At 48.3% G+C, this 23,558-nt stretch overlaps 1 protein-coding gene across 1 annotated transcript in view; it reads right to left on the bottom strand.

Moving 5' to 3' along the window:
- The window catches only part of LARS2 (leucyl-tRNA synthetase 2, mitochondrial), a 269,656-nt gene that overhangs the window by 76,608 nt on the left and 169,490 nt on the right, over window positions 1-23,558 (bottom strand). The gene's annotated exons all lie outside the window — the stretch shown is intronic.

Here is a 23,558-nt window from a genome sequence, read left to right on the forward strand (position 1 = left end):
GTATATGTGAAACATTTCAAAACTGCCCTGGGCAGCAAGTAATTATATTTAAGCTGAACTATTCTTTTTTTAAACTTACATTGGTCCCGCTTGGCTACATCTAAGGCCTCAGTCACACAGGTGTTTTACAGCATACACCCATACAAGGGTTGTGTGATCCATGCGACACTGTCCAGACAATCCTACTCATGTCAATTGGGATGCAGCCGCTGCTTCCAATCTGACAGCTGTGTGTGCACGGCCCCGAGAGCAAACTGTCTGCATTCAGGGTTGTGTACCTGCACCCCCCACGGTTGTCAAATTGAGAGCAATAGCTGTGTCTGTGCAGCTGCTGCGTCCCAAGTGATGAGTAGGACTGCCTGCACAAGGATGCATGAACACCTTTGCACCCCTGTGAGGGCAAACATGGCCCTTGCACAGGATATTTCACATCCAGAGGGCAGATGGGGATGCAGAAACCCACCGTAGTAGTCTATGCTATTGCCATCAGCACTAGTCTTTTGAGTGCTGCTCAAGCGACTTGCTGTCTGTATATTGAAGACTTTATTAATAAAAAAGAACTGGTTGCTCATAGCAACCAATAAAATGATTACTATGTGTTTTATGGTGCAGTTTAAAATTTGCCCTCCAGAGGATATACCCCCTTTACTGACCATTTTTTGCATTACAGCGCTGCGTTACTTTAACTGACAACTGCGCGGTCATGCAATGCTGCACCCAAATGTAATGTACATCCTTTTTTCCCCATGAATTGAGCTTTCTTTCGGTGGTATTTGATCGCCTTTGCGGTTTTAATTTTTTGTGCTATAAAAATAAAAAAGACCGACAATTTTGAGAAAAAAAAAAACAATATTTTTGACTAATGGCGGCGATCAGCTACTTATAGTGGGACTGCGGCGGGCATTCTGACACTGGGGGGAACTGACTTGGTGTCACTGACACCAATACAGAGATCAGTGCTAATAAAAAGCACTGACACTTGTGACGGGAGTCAGTTTGGGTGGGGGGCCCATGGAACCCAGCTCACTTTGGAGAGGTGGGGAGACCCCTGTCTCAGCTCCCCATATCCCTCTTATGTGTAAATCACCCTGTGCCTGTTAGGGGTACAGGGTGATCTGCCCTAATATTGGGGTGGGGGATTGTTGTTTAATGTCGTGGTTGCATCCAATTGTTCTATTGTGTGTTTTGCTTGGGAGCAAACTATTATGGGATGTATGTGTTTATGTGTATTAGCTTAGTGGGGGGGGGGGGGGGGGAGTGTCTCCAGCAGCCCTCACTCCTGATGGCACTGTCTGCTGGTGTGAAGTTTGAATACCTGTGTGTCTCTTGTTACTAAATGTAGATTGCCCCGCCCTGTGTCATTATGCAAGGAGGGGGGATTGCCCCCTGAGTGTATACAGTGGGGATCGAAAGTTTGGGCACCCCAGCTAAAAATTTGTATTAATGTGCATAAAGAAGCCAAGGAAAGATGGAAAAATCTCCAAAAGGCATCAAATTGCAGATTAGACATTCTTATAATATGTCAACAAAAGTTAGATTTTATTTCTATCATTTACACTTTCAAAATAACAAAAAACAAAAAAATGGCATCTGCAAAAGTTTGGGCACCCTGCAGAGTTAATATCTTGTACTGCCCACTTTGGCAAGTATCACAGCCTGTAAACGCTTTTTGTAGCCAGCCAAGAGTCTTTCAATTCTTGTTTGAGGTATCTTTGCCCATTCTTCCTTACAAAAGTCTTCCAGTTCTTTGAGATTTCTGGCCTGTCTGTCACGCACTGCTCTTTTAAGGTCTATCCATAGATTTTCAATTATGTTGAGGTCAGGAGATTGTGAAGGTCATGGCAAAACCTTCAGTTTACGCCTCTTGATGTAATCCCCCGTGGATTTCGAGGTGTGTTTAGGATCATTATCCATTTGTAGAAGCCATCCTCTCTTTAACTTCAGCTTTTTCACAGATGGCATCAAGTTACCATCCAAAATTTGCTGAAATTTTATTGAATCCATTTTTCCTTTTACTCGTGAGATGTTCCCTGTGCCACTGGCTGCAACACAACCCCAAAGCATGATTGATCCAACCCCATGCTTAACAGTTGGACAGAGGTTCTTTTCATTAAATTCTGTGCCCCTTCTTCTCCAAACGTACCTTTGTTCATTCCGGCCAAAAAGTTCAATTTTAACCTCATCGGTCCACAGAACTTGTTTCCAAAATGCATCAGGCTTGTCTATATATTCATTTGCAAAGTTCAAACGATGATTTTTGTGGTGAGGATGTAGAAGAGGTTTTCTTCTGATGACTCTTCCATAAAGACCATATTTGTACAAGTATCTCTTTATAGTGGAATAGTGTACCACAACTCCAGTGTCTGCCAGATCTTTCTGGAGGGATTGTGCAGTCAAACGTGGGTTTTGAATTGTTTTTCTCACAATCCTGCGAGCTGTTCTGTCTGATATTTTTCTTGGTCTTCCAGATCTTGCTTTAACTTCCACTGTTCCTGATCAGTGCCATTTCTTAATTACATTCCGAACAGAGGATATTGACATCTGAAAACGCTTTGCTATCTTCTTATAGCCTTCTCCAGCTTTGTGAGCGTCAACTATTTTCAGTTTCAGTTTTCTAGACAACTGCTTAGAAGAACCCATGGTGCTGATTGTTGGGGCAAGGTCAGATGAGTCTGGGCATTTAAAACCTTTGAGATTGACATCACCTGGTCTTCCCAGACGATGATTGAGAACAATCCATGACACTGGCATGTCTCAGCTTTGCAAAGGGGGCAGTGCATGCTATAAATTCTGCAGGGTGCCCAAACTTTTGCAGACGTCATTTTTTTGTTTTCTGTTATTTTGAAAGTGTAAATGATGGAAATAAAATCTAACTTTTGTTGACATATTATAAGAATGTCTAATCTGTAATTTGATGCCTTTTGGAGATTTTTTCAACTTTCCTTGGCTTCTTTATGCGCATTAATACAAATTTTTAGCTGGGGTGCCCAAACTTTCGATCCCCACTGTATATCTTGTATCGGTGTTCAAATAAGCTAGTCTAGCTTCTGGATTACTTCAAGATTGGTGTCGTCTAGTCTTGTATGGTCAGCTGAAGTGTCTGTTGTCGGTGTTCGGACGGGGAAGCGGTATTCTAACGGAAGTACCCAAGCGCAGTCTGGGTCGGTTCTGTTACAACACTGCGGAAAATGTTTTTCAGATAAATCAGACCTTGTTAAACATCAGAGGCAAGGATGGCACAGAGCAGAAAGGGGTTAACATGTGGGGCGATCAAAGTTTTAATTTACTAACAGTTCTCCCCCCCCCCCCCCGTCGGAGATGCTTGGCAATTATCGAGTGCCGGCGAGTAATCTTGGTCCGGGACCCGGTGATTGACAGCCACATGCGCAAATGGCAGCGCGGGTAGGGCGTGCATGCGCATGTGATTTTGCACGTCTGTGACACCCTGTAGCAGTATATCTGCTATAGAGCGTATGGGAAGCGGTTAGTAGAACTCCAGGCATTACCTTTTTTTGTTAAACTTGCATTGGTCCAGCATGGTTATATCTAATTCTTCATATCTCACACCTGGAGGGCAGCTGGGGATGTAGTCCCTTGATTTTGATGTAATATGCCCCACCTCTCTGACTTATCCTAACAGAAAACATCTTGGATGTTATTTACTAAAACTGGAGAGTACAAAATCTGGTGCAATCTTGCACAGAAACCATTCAGCTTCCAGGTTTTATTGCCGAAGCTTAATTGAACAAGCTGTTGCAAGTCCAGGTCAGCACATGCTCACAGACTGGGCTAGAGAGCCGGTATGCTCTCCGGCATCTCACCAGGGGATCACACAAGGAAGGAGGATGTGATCCCTTCCGCCTACATGTTTCGCCCCTCCCACTGACCATGGCTACTTCACGGCCTAGATAGGGATTGGCTGTATGCCTCTACTATTTATCTCCATTACTGCAGGTATATTCCGCCTCTTAAGGCAACCTCCCAGAGATACATTTTAACCTAAACTCCATGTGGGTTTCCCCCTGCTAGTTGGACAGCATGCAGAACCATTTAATACTGAGGAAACAATCCTCTAATTCTTGTCATCTCAATCACGGACTACCCCAATCAAAGGTTGATACCATTTTTACTGCTGAGTTCCGCATGGTCTCCAACATCTCGCTTATATAAGGTATAAGTCAATCTTCATAAAAACGGTTGTAATGACAAATCATTATTCAATCCATGAGGGCTCATTGTATTTAATAGAAAAATCCATGTTGCCTCCTTTTGCAAAAGGATTTTATCCTTATTTCCCCTCCTTTCTGATAATGACAACTGGATAATGGCTGCACATTTTACACCTTTCAAAGATGAATTATGATCTTGTTCAAAATAGATGGCTATTGGGGACTCCTCATCTTTGCTAGTAATATTGGCTAAATGTTCTCCTATTCCTCATTGTTTTCCCAATGTAGGCCTTATTACATGGGAATTGTATTCTATGTATAACCCATGACGATGAACAATTAAGGAAGGAATTAATACAATATGTTCTCGTACCAGTGGAGTCCTTGAATTCTCTAATCCTTATGTACATTTTTGCATATGGACAATGTCCGCATGCGAACATGCCCTTCAGGGGTGGTTGTATACACATAGGTTCACTTCCTGTATTCACTACGGACCAAGGTATCACCTATAGTAGGCGCTTCTTTGCTATAATCCAGGGCCTCTTCCCTATTATATTCATTATTCTCCTATCTAACGTTAGGATATGCCAGTGCTTGTTTAGCACAGATCCTAACTGACTCCAGTGTGTTGCATATCTGGTAACCAGCCCTATTCTATCGTGCTGTAGTTTCTTTTTATGCTTTCTATTTTGTATTAACTGTGTCCTATTTTGTTTTAGTGCTCACACTCTGCCTTCCTCTAGTACTGACCTAGGCTATCCTCTCACTTGGAACCACTCCTTTAGTTCTTGCCTGTCAACATGATAATCATCTATATTAGAGCAATTTCTCCTACTTCTTAGGAACTGTCCATAAGGGATCCCTCTAATCAGTGACCAGGGATGGTGGCTGGTGGCGTGGAGAAGGGTATTGCCTACCGTAGGTTTACAAAAAGTGGCAGTCTCTATTTTCTCTCCTACTTTTCTTATTTTCAGATCTAGGAATTCCATTTCACATTGATCCACTTTATATGTTAAAAAATATTTTTGTCACTACAATTTAGTTCTTCTATGAATAACTGGAATTCTTCCGACGTCCCTCTCCATGCCACCAGAACATCATCCATATAGCGAACCCACATAACTGCATTATTATGTTTTTTGCCCAAAAAAAACACTTTTTTGGGGGGGGAAAACCACTGTGCAAATACCATGTGACATAAAAATTTTCAACACCCACCAATTTATTCTCTAGGGCCTCTGCTTTAAAATATATTTATATATATGTTTGGGGGTTCTAAGAAATTTTCTAACAAAAAATGCTGATTGTTACATGTAAACAAAAAGTGCTAGAAAAAGCTTGGTCTTCAACTGGATATATAATTGTTAAATCTGGATGAGTTTCTGCAGGAACACAAACACATCTCCTGCAGATAATCTACAAATCTCCCTATATCATATATTAATAAAACAGAGAACAGCAAATAAACGCATCAGAAATTATCTCAACATAAACAACAATAACTCTGAATCCTAATTTCCCTCTAACTAAATAGAAAAAGTGTTATGAACATTTTTTTCACAGTATCTGTCAAGCAGCGTGTCTCTGAGCAGATTTGCGCATAATTTATTTTGAACATAAAATGAATTGGTAAAGGTTCTGCATGACAGTTTTCAGTACTTTAAATAAGATGACAGAAGCACTCAGAGCATTCATACGTAATGAGTTACCCTCTTACTCTGAAAAAATATTACAATGACAAGACTAGAAAATGGTTCCTGCTAAGCCCATCTCTGTTAGCACACACAATGATCCCTAAATCTTTTTGGATGATTCATATCAACAGTGTTTTAATAATTCATTCTGGAAGCACTCTAAGTAATAAAATACATAAACTATAAGAGAGACAAAAGATTTATTCATTCCCATTCATCTGTTGCTTTTATCACATTTCATGTTAAGATGGCAGTGTTCCAAATTTATTTTACATTTTTTAATGTTTTCCAACAACTTTCTACATCAAGGTAAGAAGCTCTACAGACGGGTGCTGACATACAAAATTCATTCAAACCCACAAAATGAAAAGACTACTTTATCAAATGAATTAAGGCAGGCTAAAGCCAGGTAATTCTGTTTGATGGCGATTAAAAAAAAATAATACTAAAGCAGATTTACAATAGAAGTATATATATTTTTTTTTTACCTAGGTGGATGCACCATCAACCCAATGCTGCATCTGTCCCCCGCCGCCTCTGAGGCTGAGAGCCGAGACTGTCAGTCAATGACTCTCTGCTCTGCCCCCCCCAGCACACTAAGCTGTGGAGGGAGCAGGATCAGATGGCTCAGGCTAGAGATGAGCGAATCGAAGTAGCCGAAGTGGAATTCGAGTCGAATATCTGAAAAATTTCGATTCGCGCCGAATCCGAAAAATAGCCTAATTCGGACGCGCGAATCGAAATTTTTCCGAAAATGGCGGCTGACATGTGTGGCGACGGAGCGGGGATGTCTGGGAAGGCGCGCAGACAAGGCGCGCTGACCCATAATGCATTCCTCAACGACATGTGATCGCATCAGCCAATCAGCAGCCAGCCAGCTAGCACTGTGTAATGGTCGAGCTATAAATAGCGGCCATTTTGGAATTCTTCATTTGCCTGCAGTCATTGAACAGAGGCAGACCGCTCTGTATTAGGGACAGGGACAGAGTTAGGGCCACAGAAACGATACTTGGGGACAGAGAAACGATACTTAGGGACAGAGAACTATTACTCAGGGACACAGAATTGTTAATTAGGGCCACAGAATCGTTACTTAGGGACAAAGAAACGCTAGTTAGGGCCACAGAATTCATACTCAGGGACAGACAGAATTGTTACTGAGTGCCAGAGAATTGTTACTTAGGGCCACAGAAACGTTATTAGGGCCACAGAATTGTTACTCAGGGACAGACAGAATTGTTACTGAGTGCCAGAGAATTGTTACTTAGGGCCACAGAAACGTTATTAGGGCCACAGAATTGTTACTCAGGGACAGACAGAATTGTTACTGAGTGCCAGAGAATTGTTACTTAGGGCCACAGAAACGTTATTAGGGCCACAGAATTGTTACTCAGGGACAGACACAGAATTGTTACTGAGGGCCACAGAACTGTTACTTAGGGCCACAGAATTGTTACTCGCACAGACACAGAATTGTTACTCGCACAGACACAGAATTGTTACTGAGGGCCACAGAACTGTTACTTAGGGCCACAGAATTGTTACTCGCACAGACACAGAATTGTTACACAGGGACACAGAATTGTTACTGAGGGCCACAGAACCGTTACTTAGGGCCACAGAATTGTTACTGAGGGCCACAGAACTGTTACTTAGGGCCACAGAATTGTTACTCGCACAGACACAGAATTGTTACTCGCACAGACACAGAATTGTTACTGAGGGCCACAGAACTGTTACTTAGGGCCACAGAATTGTTACTCGCACAGACACAGAATTGTTACACAGGGACACAGAATTGTTACTGAGGGCCACAGAACCGTTACTTAGGGCCACAGAATTGTTACTGAGGGCCACAGAACTGTTACTTAGGGCCACAGAATTGTTACTCGCACAGACACAGAATTGTTACTCGCACAGACACAGAATTGTTACTGAGGGCCACAGAACTGTTACTTAGGGCCACAGAATTGTTACTCGCACAGACACAGAATTGTTACTCAGGGACAGACAGAATTGTTACTGAGTGCCAGAGAATTGTTACTTAGGGCCACAGAAACGTTATTAGGGCCACAGAATTGTTACTCAGGGACAGACAGAATTGTTACTGAGTGCCAGAGAATTGTTACTTAGGGCCACAGAAACGTTATTAGGGCCACAGAATTGTTACTCAGGGACAGACAGAATTGTTACTGAGTGCCAGAGAATTGTTACTCGCACAGACACAGAATTGTTACACAGGGACACAGAACTGTTACTGAGGGCCACAGAACCGTTACTTAGGGCCACAGAATTGTTACTCGCACAGACACAGAATTGTTACTCGCACAGACACAGAATTGTTACTGAGGGCCACAGAACTGTTACTTAGGGCCACAGAATTGTTACTCGCACAGACACAGAATTGTTACACAGGGACACAGAATTGTTACTGAGGGCCACAGAACCGTTACTTAGGGCCACAGAATTGTTACTGAGGGCCACAGAACTCTTACTTCGGGCCACAGAATTGTTACTCGCACAGACATAGAATTGTTACTCGCACAGACACAGAATTGTTACTGAGGGCCACAGAACTGTTACTTAGGGCCACAGAATTGTTACTCGCACAGACACAGAATTGTTACTCAGGGACAGACAGAATTGTTACTGAGTGCCAGAGAATTGTTACTTAGGGCCACAGAAACGTTATTAGGGCCACAGAATTGTTACTCAGGGACAGACAGAATTGTTACTGAGTGCCAGAGAATTGTTACTTAGGGCCACAGAAACGTTATTAGGGCCACAGAATTGTTACTCAGGGACAGACAGAATTGTTACTGAGTGCCAGAGAATTGTTACTCGCACAGACACAGAATTGTTACACAGGGACACAGAACTGTTACTGAGGGCCACAGAACCGTTACTTAGGGCCACAGAATTGTTACTCGCACAGACACAGAATTGTTACTCGCACAGACACAGAATTGTTACTCGCACAGACACAGAATTGTTACTCAGGGACACAGAACTGTTACTGAGGGCCACAGAACTGTTACTTAGGGCCACAGAATTGTTACTCGCACAGACACAGAATTGTTACTGAGGGCCACAGAACTGTTACTTAGGGCCACAGAACTGTTACTTAGGGCCACAGAATTGTTACTCGCACAGACACAGAATTGTTACACAGGGACACAGAACTGTTACTGAGGGCCACAGAACCGTTACTTAGGGCCACAGAATTGTTACTCGCACAGACACAGAATTGTTACTCGCACAGACACAGAATTGTTACTCGCACAGACACAGAATTGTTACTCAGGGACACAGAACTGTTACTGAGGGCAACAGAACTGTTACTGAGGGCCACAGAACTGTTACTTAGGGCCACAGAACTGTTACTTAGGGCCACAGAATTGTTATTCGCACAGACACAGAATTGTTACTCGCACAGACACAGAATTGTTACTCAGGGACACAGAACTGTTACTGAGGGCCACAGAACTGTTACTTAGGGCCACAGAATTGTTACTCGCACAGACACAGAATTGTTACTCAGGGACACAGAACTGTTACTGAGGGCCACAGAACTGTTACTTAGGGCCACAGAATTGTTACTCGCACAGACACAGAATTGTTACTCGCACAGACACAGAATTGTTACTGAGGGCCACAGAACTGTTACTTGGGGCCACAGAAACGTTAATCAGGGACACAGAATTGTTACTGAGGGCCACAGAACTGTTACTTAGGGCCACAGAATTGTTACTCGCACAGACACAGAATTGTTACACAGGGACACAGAACTATTACTGAGGGCCACAGAACCGTTACTTAGGGCCACAGAATTGTTACTCGCACAGACACAGAATTGTTACTCGCACAGACACAGAATTGTTACTCGCACAGACACAGAATTGTTACTCAGGGACACAGAACTGTTACTTAGGGCCACAGAATTGTTACTCGCACAGACACAGAATTGTTACTCGCACAGACACAGAATTGTTACTCAGGGACACAGAACTGTTACTGAGGGCCACAGAACTGTTACTTAGGGCCACAGAATTGTTACTCGCACAGACACAGAATTGTTACTCGCACAGACACAGAATTGTTACTCAGGGACACAGAACTGTTACTGAGGGCCACAGAACTGTTACTTAGGGCCACAGAATTGTTACTCGCACAGACACAGAATTGTTACTCGCACAGACACAGAATTGTTACTGAGGGCCACAGAACTGTTACTTGGGGCCACAGAAACGTTAATCAGGGACACAGAATTGTTACTGAGGGCCACAGAACTGTTACTTAGGGCCACAGAATTGTTACTCGCACAGACACAGAATTGTTACTCAGGGACACAGAACTGTTACTGAGGGCCACAGAACTGTTACTGAGGGCCACAGAACTGTTACTTAGGGCCACAGAACTGTTACTTAGGGCCACAGAATTGTTACTCGCACAGACACAGAATTGTTACTCGCACAGACACAGAATTGTTACTCAGGGACACAGAACTGTTACTGAGGGCCACAGAACTGTTACTTAGGGCCACAGAATTGTTACTCGCACAGACACAGAATTGTTACTCAGGGACACAGAACTGTTACTGAGGGCCACAGAACTGTTACTTAGGGCCACAGAATTGTTACTCGCACAGACACAGAATTGTTACTCGCACAGACACAGAATTGTTACTGAGGGCCACAGAACTGTTACTTGGGGCCACAGAAACGTTAATCAGGGACACAGAATTGTTACTGAGGGCCACAGAACTGTTACTTAGGGCCACAGAATTGTTACTCGCACAGACACAGAATTGTTACACAGGGACACAGAACTGTTACTGAGGGCCACAGAACCGTTACTTAGGGCCACAGAATTGTTACTCGCACAGACACAGAATTGTTACTCGCACAGACACAGAATTGTTACTCAGGGACACAGAACTGTTACTTAGGGCCACAGAATTGTTACTCGCACAGACACAGAATTGTTACTCGCACAGACACAGAATTGTTACTCAGGGACACAGAACTGTTACTGAGGGCCACAGAACTGTTACTTAGGGCCACAGAATTGTTACTCGCACAGACACAGAATTGTTACTCGCACAGACACAGAATTGTTACTCAGGGACACAGAACTGTTACTGAGGGCCACAGAACTGTTACTTAGGGCCACAGAATTGTTACTCGCACAGACACAGAATTGTTACTCGCACAGACACAGAATTGTTACTGAGGGCCACAGAACTGTTACTTGGGGCCACAGAAACGTTAATCAGGGACACAGAATTGTTACTGAGGGCCACAGAACTGTTACTTAGGGCCACAGAATTGTTACTCGCACAGACACAGAATTGTTACTCGCACAGACACAGAATTGTTACTGAGGGCCACAGAACTGTTACTTGGGGCCACAGAAACGTTAATCAGGGACACAGAATTGTTACTGAGGGCCACAGAACTGTTACTTAGGGCCACAGAATTGTTACTCGCACAGACACAGACACAGAATTGTTACTGAGGGCCACAGAACTGTTACTTGGGGCCACAGAAACGTTAATCAGGGACACAGAATTGTTACTGAGGGCCACAGAACTGTTACTTAGGGCCACAGAATTGTTACTCGCACAGACACAGAATTGTTACTCGCACAGACACAGAATTGTTACTGAGGGCCACAGAACTGTTACTTGGGGCCACAGAAACGTTAATCAGGGACACAGAATTGTTACTGAGGGCCACAGAACTGTTACTTAGGGCCACAGAATTGTTACTCGCACAGACACAGAATTGTTACTCGCACAGACACAGAATTGTTACTGAGGGCCACAGAACTGTTACTTGGGGCCACAGAAACGTTAATCAGGGACACAGAATTGTTACTGAGGGCCACAGAACTGTTACTTAGGGCCACAGAATTGTTACTCGCACAGACACAGAATTGTTACTCAGGGACACAGAATTGTTACTCAGGGACACATAATCGTTTAATTAAAGAGTATGTCAGACAACATGCAGAGGAGTGGCAGAGGAGGCAATGTTTTAGGAGCGAGCAGACGTGGCAGCAGAGGAAGGGGTCGAGGCAGCACTATTCGCAGCCAGAGGCCAGTGCTCCCGGTGTCATCCAGCGGTCGTGTCTCCACCGACAACCCTGCCGTCATCGATTGGTTGGCTCGGTCGTCTTCCTCTTCCCAGGTCACCTCTGACACCTACAGCCAACGGTCGGTGGGTACGTCAGACACAACCGTTAGTTGGCATGGCCCGGGACCAAGCCCACTGAAATCACGTGTCCTCTACCTGCCCCTGTCCTTTGGTGTTCCCTCACCAAGCGAAGTATCGCATGCTGTGGGCTCAGCCCCACTGTACAGTGAGGAAGAGCTAACAGAGGGCGGTCAGGAACGGGGGGAGACATCCGCCTTTTCAGCAGCCAGGCGAAGAAGTAGTGGCGAGGAGAGTGGCCCGGTAGCCGGTCTAGAGACAGGTCTGTCTCCTGACCCAGACGCAGCCGAGGGGGCTAGTAGTGAGGCGGAGACCCTACTTGATGATGAGGAGGTTGATCGCACTTGGCAGCCTCGTCGTCATCAGGCAATTTCTTCCGCATCATCAGGAGAAGAGGGTGGCAGCTTGGCAGTGAGCGAAACAGTCGGTGGGTTGCCCAGGAGACAGCAGCAGGGTCGCAGCAGTGTCAGTGGAGCCAAACGGCCACGGAGTAGAGCACCAGCTCCACTGCAGCCTACCACCACGGCCAGTAGTGGTGTCGGTGTGCACGGAGGAAGCAGCAGTCAGCCAGTGAGGAGTATCGGGGGCAAAGTTTCCTACTCGGCGGTGTGGCAATTTTTCGTCAAGCCGCCCGAGGAAGTAAACGTAGCCGTATGTCGACTATGTGGCCAGAAAGTCAAGCGTGGCCAGGGGGCCCATGTTGGGACTACAGCGTTGCGGCAGCATATGCAGCGTCGCCATTTGGTGGCCTGGGAAAACCGTGATAAAGATACGGCGGTTCTGCCCGCCCCAGCCCCCGCTCCATCACCCGCTCCGTTACTTGCTCCGTCTCTGCCATGTGCCACTTTCAGGTCTCCTCACACTGCTGGTGTGTTGAATTTTTTGACATAGGGTGCTGGCAGATTACGGGCCTCCCATAGCTGCTGCCAGGCCCCTAATTTGCCATGGGCCCCTATATACCGCCCCCTGTACGGCCTCCCATTGCTGCTGTCTCCATCGCCACACTCTGCCATGTGCCACATTCAGGTCTCTTCACACTGCTTGTGTTTTCAATTTTTTGACATAGGGTGCTGGCAGATTACGGGCCTCCTATAGCTGCTGCCAGGCCCCTAATCTGCCATGGGCCCCTATATACCGCCTCCTCATGCTGCTGCCAGGTCCAGAGTCTCTCATGGGTCCCTGTACGGCCTCCCATTGCTGCTGTCTCCATCGCCACACTCTGCCATGTGCCACATTCAGGTCTCTTCACACTGCTTGTGTTTTCAATTTTTTGACATAGGGTGCTGGCAGATTACGGGCCTCCCATAGCTGCTGCCAGGCCCCTAATCTGCCATGGGCCCCTATATACCGCCTCCTCATGCTGCTGCCAAGTCCAGAGTCTCTCATGGGTCCCTATACGGCCTCCCATTGCTGCTGTCTCCATCGCCACACTCTGCCATGTGCCACTTTCAGGTCTCCTCACACACTGCTGGTGTGTTGAATTTTTTGACATAGGGTGCTGGCAGATTACGGGCCTCCTATAGCTGCTGCCAGGCCCCTAATCTGCCATAGGCCCCTATATACCGCCTCCTCATGCTGCTGCCAGGTCCAGAGTCTCTCATGGGTCCCTGTACGGCCTCCCATTGCTGCTGTCTCCATCGCCACACTCTGCCATGTGCCACATTCAGGTCTCCTCACACTGCTGGTGTGTTGAATTTTTTGACATAGGGTGCTGGCAGATTACGGGCCTCCCATAGCTGCTGCCAGGCCCCTAATCTGCCATGGGCCCCTATATACCGCCTCCTCATGCTGCTGCCAGGTCCAGAGTCTCTCATGGGTCCCTGTACGGCCTCCCATTGCTGCTGTCTCCATCGCCACACTCTGCCATGTGCCACATTCAGGTCTCTTCACACTGCTTGTGTTTTCAATTTTTTGACATAGGGTGCTGGCAGATTACGGGCCTCCCATAGCTGCTGCCAGGCCCCTAATCTGCCATGGGCCCCTATATACCGCCTCCTCATGCTGCTGCCAAGTCCAGAGTCTCTCATGGGTCCCTGTACGGCCTCCCATTGCTGCTGTCTCCATCGCCACACTCTGCCATGTGCCACATTCAGGTCTCTTCACACTGCTTGTGTTTTCAATTTTTTGACATAGGGTGCTGGCAGATTACGGGCCTCCTATAGCTGCTGCCAGGCCCCTAATCTGCCATAGGCCCCTATATACCGCCTCCTCATGCTGCTGCCAGGTCCAGAGTCTCTCATGGGTCCCTGTACGGCCTCCCATTGCTGCTGTCTCCATCGCCACACTCTGCCATGTGCCACATTCAGGTCTCCTCACACTGCTGGTGTGTTGAATTTTTTGACATAGGGTGCTGGCAGATTACGGGCCTCCCATAGCTGCTGCCAGGCCCCTAATCTGCCATGGGCCCCTATATACCGCCTCCTCATGCTGCTGCCAGGTCCAGAGTCTCTCATGGGTCCCTGTACGGCCTCCCATTGCTGCTGTCTCCATCGCCACACTCTGCCATGTGCCACATTCAGGTCTCTTCACACTGCTTGTGTTTTCAATTTTTTGACATAGGGTGCTGGCAGATTACGGGCCTCCCATAGCTGCTGCCAGGCCCCTAATCTGCCATGGGCCCCTATATACCGCCTCCTCATGCTGCTGCCAAGTCCAGAGTCTCTCATGGGTCCCTATACGGCCTCCCATTGCTGCTGTCTCCATCGCCACACTCTGCCATGTGCCACTTTCAGGTCTCCTCACACACTGCTGGTGTGTTGAATTTTTTGACATAGGGTGCTGGCAGATTACGGGCCTCCTATAGCTGCTGCCAGGCCCCTAATCTGCCATAGGCCCCTATATACCGCCTCCTCATGCTGCTGCCAGGTCCAGAGTCTCTCATGGGTCCCTGTACGGCCTCCCATTGCTGCTGTCTCCATCGCCACACTCTGCCATGTGCCACATTCAGGTCTCCTCACACTGCTGGTGTGTTGAATTTTTTGACATAGGGTGCTGGCAGATTACGGGCCTCCCATAGCTGCTGCCAGGCCCCTAATCTGCCATGGGCCCCTATATACCGCCTCCTCATGCTGCTGCCAAGTCCAGAGTCTCTCATGGGTCCCTATACGGCCTCCCATTGCTGCTGTCTCCATCGCCACACTCTGCCATGTGCCACTTTCAGGTCTCCTCACACTGCTGGTGTGTAGAATTTTTTGACATAGGGTGCTGGCAGATTACGGGCCTCCCATAGCTGCTGCCAGGCCCCTAATCTGCCATGGGCCCCTATATACCGCCTCCTCATGCTGCTGCCAGGTCCAGAGTCTCTCATGGGTCCCTGTACGGCCTCCCATTGCTGCTGTCTCCATCGCCACACTCTGCCATGTGCCACATTCAGGTCTCTTCACACTGCTTGTGTTTTCAATTTTTTGACATAGGGTGCTGGCAGATTACGGGCCTCCCATAGCTGCTGCCAGGCCCCTAATCTGCCATGGGCCCCTATATACCGCCTCCTCATGCTGCTGCCAAGTCCAGAGTCTCTCATGGGTCCCTATACGGCCTCCCATTGCTGCTGTCTCCATCGCCACACTCTGCCATGTGCCACTTTCAGGTCTCCTCACACTGCTGGTGTGTAGAATTTTTTGACATAGGGTGCTGGCAGATTACGGGCCCCCTATAGCTGCTGCCAGGCCCCTAATCTGCCATGGGCCCCTATATACCGCCTCCTCATGCTGCTGCCAGGTCCAGAGTCTCTCATGGGTCCCTGTACGGCCTCCCATTGCTGCTGTCTCCATCGCCACACTCTGCCATGTGCCACATTCAGGTCTCTTCACACTGCTTGTGTTTTCAATTTTTTGACATAGGGTGCTGGCAGATTACGGGCCTCCTATAGCTGCTGCCAGGCCCCTAATCTGCCATGGGCCCCTATATACCGCCTCCTCATGCTGCTGCCAGGTCCAGAGTCTCTCATGGGTCCCTGTACGGCCTCCCATTGCTGCTGTCTCCATCGCCACACTCTGCCATGTGCCACATTCAGGTCTCTTCACACTGCTTGTGTTTTCAATTTTTTGACATAGGGTGCTGGCAGATTACGGGCCTCCCATAGCTGCTGCCAGGCCCCTAATCTGCCATGGGCCCCTATATACCGCCTCCTCATGCTGCTGCCAAGTCCAGAGTCTCTCATGGGTCCCTATACGGCCTCCCATTGCTGCTGTCTCCATCGCCACACTCTGCCATGTGCCACTTTCAGGTCTCCTCACACTGCTGGTGTGTAGAATTTTTTGACATAGGGTGCTGGCAGATTACGGGCCTCCCATAGCTGCTGCCAGGCCCCTAATCTGCCATGGGCCCCTATATACCGCCTCCTCATGCTGCTGCCAGGTCCAGAGTCTCTCATGGGTCCCTGTACGGCCTCCCATTGCTGCTGTCTCCATCGCCACACTCTGCCATGTGCCACATTCAGGTCTCTTCACACTGCTTGTGTTTTCAATTTTTTGACATAGGGTGCTGGCAGATTACGGGCCTCCCATAGCTGCTGCCAGGCCCCTAATCTGCCATGGGCCCCTATATACCGCCTCCTCATGCTGCTGCCAGGTCCAGAGTCTCTCATGGGTCCCTGTACGGCCTCCCATTGCTGCTGTCTCCATCGCCACACTCTGCCATGTGCCACATTCAGGTCTCTTCACACTGCTTGTGTTTTCAATTTTTTGACATAGGGTGCTGGCAGATTACGGGCCTCCCATAGCTGCTGCCAGGCCCCTAATCTGCCATGGGCCCCTATATACCGCCTCCTCATGCTGCTGCCAGGTCCAGAGTCTCTCATGGGTCCCTGTACGGCCTCCCATTGCTGCTGTCTCCATCGCCACACTCTGCCATGTGCCACATTCAGGTCTCTTCACACTGCTTGTGTTTTCAATTTTTTGACATAGGGTGCTGGCAGATTACGGGCCTCCCATAGCTGCTGCCAGGCCCCTAATCTGCCATGGGCCCCTATATACCGCCTCCTCATGCTGCTGCCAAGTCCAGAGTCTCTCATGGGTCCCTGTACGGCCTCCCATTGCTGCTGTCTCCATCGCGACACTCTGCCATGTGCCACTTTCAGGTCTCCTCACACACTGCTGGTGTGTTGAATTTTTTGACATAGGGTGCTGGCAGATTACGGGCCCCCTATAGCTGCTGCCAGGCCCCTAATCTGCCATGGGCCCCTATATACCGCCTCCTCATGCTGCTGCCAGGTCCAGAGTCTCTCATGGGTCCCTGTACGGCCTCCCATTGCTGCTGTCTCCATCGCCACACTCTGCCATGTGCCACATTCAGGTCTCTTCACACTGCTTGTGTTTTCAATTTTTTGACATAGGGTGCCGGCAGATTACGGGCCTCCCATAGCTGCTGCCAGGCCCCTAATCTGCCATGGGCCCCTATATACCGCCTCCTCATGCTGCTGCCAGGTCCAGAGTCTCTCATGGGTCCCTGTACGGCCTCCCATTGCTGCTGTCTCCATCGCCACACTCTGCCATGTGCCACTTTCAGGTCTCCTCACACTGCTGGTGTGTTACATTTTTTGTCATAGGGTGCTGGCAGATTACGGGCCTCACATAGCTGCTGCCAGGACCCTAATCTGCCATGGGCCCCTATACTGCCTCCTCATGCTGCTGCCAAGTCCAGAGTGTGTCATGGGTCCCTGTACGGCCTCCCATTGCTGCTGTCTCCATCGCCACACTCTGCCATGTGCCACTTTCAGGTCTCCTCACACACTGCTGGTGTGTTCAATTTTTTGTCATAGGGTGCTGGCAGATTACGGGCCTCCCATAGCTGCTGCCAGGCCCCTAATCTGCCATGGGCCCCTATACCGCCTCCTCATGCTGCTGCCAGGTCCACAGTCTCTCATGCCATGTGCCACTTTCAGGTCTCCTCACACTGCTGGTGTGTTCAATTTTTTGACATAGGGTGCTGGCAGATTACGGGCCTCCCATAGCTGCTGCCAGGCCCCTAATCTGCCATGGGCCCCTATACCGCCTCCTCATGCTGCTGCCAAGTCCAGAGTGTGTCATGGGTCCCTGTACGGCCTCCCATTGCTGCTGTCTCCATAGCCACACTCTGCCATGTGCCACTTTCAGGTCTCCTCACACTGCTGGTGTGTTCAATTTTTTGACATAGGGTGCTGGCAGATTACGGGCCTCCCATTGCTGCTGCCAGGCACGTAATCTGCCATGGGCCCCCGTACCGACTCCTCATGCTGTGACGTTGCAACAAGGTGGAATTCAACCCTACATATGTTAGACCGCCTTTACGAACAGCGAAAGGCCATCACAGATTTCCTGATGTTAAAAGCGGATAAAGGTACTCCCTGTGTAACTTAGATGTCAGCCATTGGCAGCTCATGCGTGACACCTGCGCTTGCTCAGGCCCTTTGAGGAGGCCACGCTATTCGTGAGTCGGCAGGACTATGGGATGAACGACGTCATTCCTCTGTTGCACGTCCTGGAACAAATGCTGTTAACAATGGCTGGTCAGGGTGCGGTAGACGTGGCGCACAGATCTCAACGCCACATGACCCCTGTGGGGGCAGGACAGGAAGAAGAGGAGGAGGTAGAGGAGGACATTGGTGCTCAGGAATTATTGAGTGAAATGGGTGGTTTTTCCACTCAGCGGACAGGAGTGGAGGAGCAGGAGCATCTGGTAGAGGAGGAGGAGACAGAGGACCCAGACGCACCGTGGCAGTATGCTGTGGAGATGGAGGCAGGGAGTCCCTCGCATTCCTTGGCACAAATGGCCCATAGCATGCTCGCTTGCTTGCGTAGCGACAGCCGAATAATAACCATCAGACAGAGGGATGACTTTTGGCTGTCCACCTTGTTGGACCCTCGCTACCGTTCAAAAATGGTGGCCTTTTTCACACCTGCTGAGAGGGAGGCCAAAATAACGTACTATAAAAACCACCTATGTAGTCAGCTGGTCTCTGCCTTTCTGCGCCAACGTCCATCCTCAGACACTGTGGGCCCTGTGCGCTCGCGTTCCGCTGCCATGGCAGCAGGGGAGGGGTGGGGTGGTAGGAGCAGTGGCAGCTCCACCAGCAGCGGCTGCCTCAGTCTGCAGTCGATGATGAGTAGCTTTCTTCACCAGCGCAGTGAGGAAACTACTAACCAGCCGCAGCAGCAGCAGCATCAGGTGGACCTGGAGCAGGACCTCAAACAACAGGCTTAGGCCTACTTGGACAGCACCCTGCCAACCGAGGTAGACAATCCCCTTGACTACTGGGCAACGAAACTTGACCTTTGACCCCAACTAGCTGAATTTGCCCTTGAAAGGCTGTCATGCCCGGCCAGTAGCGTGGCATCGGAGCGCGTGTTTAGTGCGGCAGGAGGTATTGCAACTCCGCGGAGGACACGACTGTCCACCCAAAGTGTGGAGAGACTCACGTTTGTGAAAATGAATCAGGCGTGGATTAGTCTGGATTTCAAACCACCAGTTCCTGACACAACTGACTAAATCCGCCATGAATCATGCCCCAAACATGTGCCACTTTCAGGTCTCCTCACACACTGCTTGTGTTTTCAATTTTTTGACATAGGGTGCTGGCAGATTACGGGCCTCCCATAGCTGCTGCCAGGCCCCTAATCTGCCATGGGCCCCTATATACCGCCTCCTCATGCTGCTGCCAGGTCCAGAGTCTCTCATGCCATGTGCCACTTTCAGGTCTCCTCACACACTGCTGGTGTGTTCAATTTTTTGTCATAGGGTGCTGGCAGATTACGGGCCTCCTATAGCTGCTGCCAGGCCCCTAATCTGCCATGGGCCCCTATACCGCCTCCTCATGCTGCTGCCAGGTCCACAGTCTCTCATGGGTCCCTGTACGGCCTCCCATTGCTGCTGTCTCCATCGCCACACTCTGCCATGTGCCACTTTCAGGTCTCCTCACACACTGCTGGTGTGTTCCATTTTTTGTCATAGGGTGCTGGCAGATTACGGGCCTCCCATTGCTGCTGCCAGGCCTGTAATCTGCCATGGGCCCCCGTACCGCCTGGTCACGCTGCTGCTGGGTCCACAGTGTGACATGGGTCCCTGTACCGCCTCCCATTGCTCCCACTCTGCCATGTGCCACTTTCAGGTCTCCTCACACTCCTGCTGGTTTCCATTTTGTCATAGGTTGCTGGCAGATTACAGGCCTCCCATAGGTGCTGCCAGGCCCCAAATCTGCCATGGGCCCCCGTACCGCCTCGTCACGCTGCTGCTGGGTCCACAGTGTGACATGGGTCCTTGTACCGCCTCCCATTGCTCCCACTCTGCCATGTGCCACTTTCAGGTCTCCTCACACTCCTGCTGGTTTCCATTTTGTCATAGGTTGCTGTATGGCCTCCCATTGCTGCTGCCTCCACCGCCACACTGTGGCTCCAAACACTGGTTTTGGCCCCGTGACTGGCCAAATGAGTGAAGTGTGCGGTGATTCTAAGATCGACGGCACTCATCTGCATGTCATACTGAGTGACAGTATTATTTCTCTTCCCCAGCAGACTCCAAGGGCATTTAAATTAAAGGTACAGTGTTCTGCACTAATATTAAGTCTCTCTGAAGCCTAGAAACACCCTTTTTTAAGTTAAATTCACAGCGAATTTATTCGACTCGAATCGAATATTGTCCACGAATTCGCCGAATCAGTCGAATCGAATTTTTCATTTCTTCGCTCATCTCTAGCTCAGGCTATTGGCGGCTCGCTGAGAGGCTGAGCCAGGTGCCAGTCCAGGCTCCTGGGTGGATCTAGACCAGTGGTCGGCAAGCCGCGGCTCGCGAGCCACATGCGGCTCTTTACACATTTTAATGCGGCTCTTCTGTGTGCCGGGCGCCCGCTCCCCTCCCTCCTCTCAGGCGGCCGCCCCAAAAGTCAGGACTCTGCAGCTAGCCCAGCAATGGGCAAACTACGGCCCGGCGGACCTTTTAATGCGGCCCGCGGAGCGTGGCAAACATTGGCTGTCAGGATGTAGGCGGGGCAGCGTGACGAACTCCTCTCCTCTCACAGTCCGCCCTGAAGACCGGAACGGCACGGGAACACGGCGAGAGGAACGCGCGGAGCAAAGGTAAGTGAATTGACACAATATGAGGAATGAATTACTATAGGGGGGATGAATTACTATAGGGGGGGATGAATTACTATATGGGGGATGAATTACTATAGGGGGGATGAATTACTATGGGGGATGAATTACTATAGGGGGGATGAATTACTATATGGGGGATTAATTACTATATGGGGGATGAATTACTATATGGGGGATGAATTACTATATGGGGGATGAATTACTATATGGGGGATGTATTTTCAGTTTTAAAAATGTGGCTCTCAAAATAAATTTTAATCGTGGTTTTGGCGAGATTTGGCTCAGTTGAAAAAAAAGGTTGCCCACCACTGATCTAGACCATACAGTTGCAATCTTTCCACCAGTCTGGACCAGCTCCACAGTACTTCTGCTTTAAACCCCATCCAAAATATTTTGCTAAAGCACTGTGCATCTTAAAGTTTTTTAATTTTTTTCCCTTGTCTGCTACATCTCAGTGCTGCGGATTTCCTATAACCTCTTTGAATCCATATGCTGTCAACATGTATGCACTATAAAACACAGGGAAAAAGCAAGCACTCCAGTAGATCAGCATGAATGGATATCCTCTAATACAGAATGGTAAGATAGAGCTGAATAGACAATGCATTTCATTTGTTTGGCCTTGGCCATGACTAAGGCCTAACAGCTGAAACACATTGGCTGCCTATTCAGCTGTATCTTACCGTTCTGTTTTAAAGGATATCCACTTATGCTGATATACTAGAGTGCCAGCTTTTCCTGTGACTTATTCAGCACTGGAGGCTATCAGAAGCCTTTCAGCCTGAGCACCTCGCTCCCACAGCAAGAGATTTCAGTTGACGTTGCAGAGCTGTCTCATCTGTCTTAGAACATGTATGCACTCCAGCAATTGCTGCATGGCATGCCTCAGAATGAGTTTCCCGATAGTGACAACCAGGCCCAGACTGGCCATAGGGCTGCATATCCTAACAGGGCCAAAACTGCAGCCTGCCATCTTCCCTCAGAGCCTCCTCCTGGGCCTAGTCACTTGTGCCACACAGCGCTCTCTCATAATTCACCAAACCACCAATCCCTTCGCACACAGCGCCGCAATCTCCCGGCCAGGCAGCTTCACCACACGGCAGCCACCATGTTCCTTGACATCACCGTGGCAAAAGGCACAGGAAAACAATCTCCCTTTCCAATTGGCAGATGTCACATCCAATAGAGAGGAAAATGTCTCCTGGCCAGTGGTGATCCACGATTTGGAATGTAGGCATGAGTTACCGGTCAAGGTGAGTGCAATAATGTCACTGGAAGAGAAGACAGAAAATGAAGAGTGCTGAGTAGTGTGCAAAGCTTTGGTTTGCTGCTAAGTGACCACACACTCACTGTTCTATCAGTGTGTACACAGTGCGAGGTCACCAGCTGTGTTTCACAGTGACTGAGCGCACAATTTATATTTTGGTAAATAGCAGATGTTGTGGCATTGAATGCAACATTGTATTGTATTGGAAATCTGTACTGAGAGATTTGTGAGGCTGTCTTTACTGACCTCTACTTGAAAAATGCTAGTTGAGTGGGTTCAATACTTGGCATCACTGATCCAGCTCACACATGCAGTAAGGGAAGGCTGAGCGCCTAAATGCTCAGTTAAAAATAATCTCCTCTCCTCACAGTAAGCTTGCGAGAATTATCTTCCCTGCCCACTGTGACTGAAGAAGGTTAAATATAACTAAAAGACAGAAAAAACCAGTAGTTGTCATTATTTGTAATTTACTTAAAAAAATGGTCTGCTCAGTCTAAAATGTCCAGGGCCATTTTTTGTCTCAATCTGAACCTGGTGACAACTGTAGACCATGCTTGTGTAATGTGGGTTAAAAACAACCACTTGTTGCCTTAGAAGTGGTTACAAGTGGCTGTTGTATTAGAAGCTTGTGTGACAGTGCAGGAGAGCAACTGGTAGACAAGGGCAGAATGTTGTCACCCTATAACAGGAAGTGCTTAAACAAGGACCTTAGTGGACATATCACCAAGTGGTATTTTTTTAACGAAAGCTACAGATTTACGACTTTTGAAATTACATTTGAAAGCTTATACTAGATTCACCTGATTGGGTGTACATACATACATATTTAATATTTCAGATGTTACTTCCAAGTAGAAGCAAATAAACCTTTGTATGTTCCACAAATATACTGTTTGTGCCATGATCACTGTGATGGTGCCAAACTAGCTCATTCATTTTCTCCCCAACTTTGACATCGACCCCATTTTGTAGACTATGGTGAATACAAGGACTTTAGTGCCTTTCACATCAGCACTTGATCATACATAGACACTGTTCATATGTTTGTTCCTTGTTGCCTTGACAATAAAATCTTTGGAATGAGCTGTCCATGGAAAATGGGCTAGCCCTGTATCTGTGAGCTCCTGTGGACACTGGGCTCC

Source organism: Staurois parvus, unplaced genomic scaffold (genome assembly GCF_062004578.1).
Source record: "Staurois parvus isolate SC_StPar_1 unplaced genomic scaffold, SC_StPar_1.0 ptg000020l, whole genome shotgun sequence".
Taxonomy (NCBI): Eukaryota; Metazoa; Chordata; class Amphibia; order Anura; family Ranidae; genus Staurois; species Staurois parvus.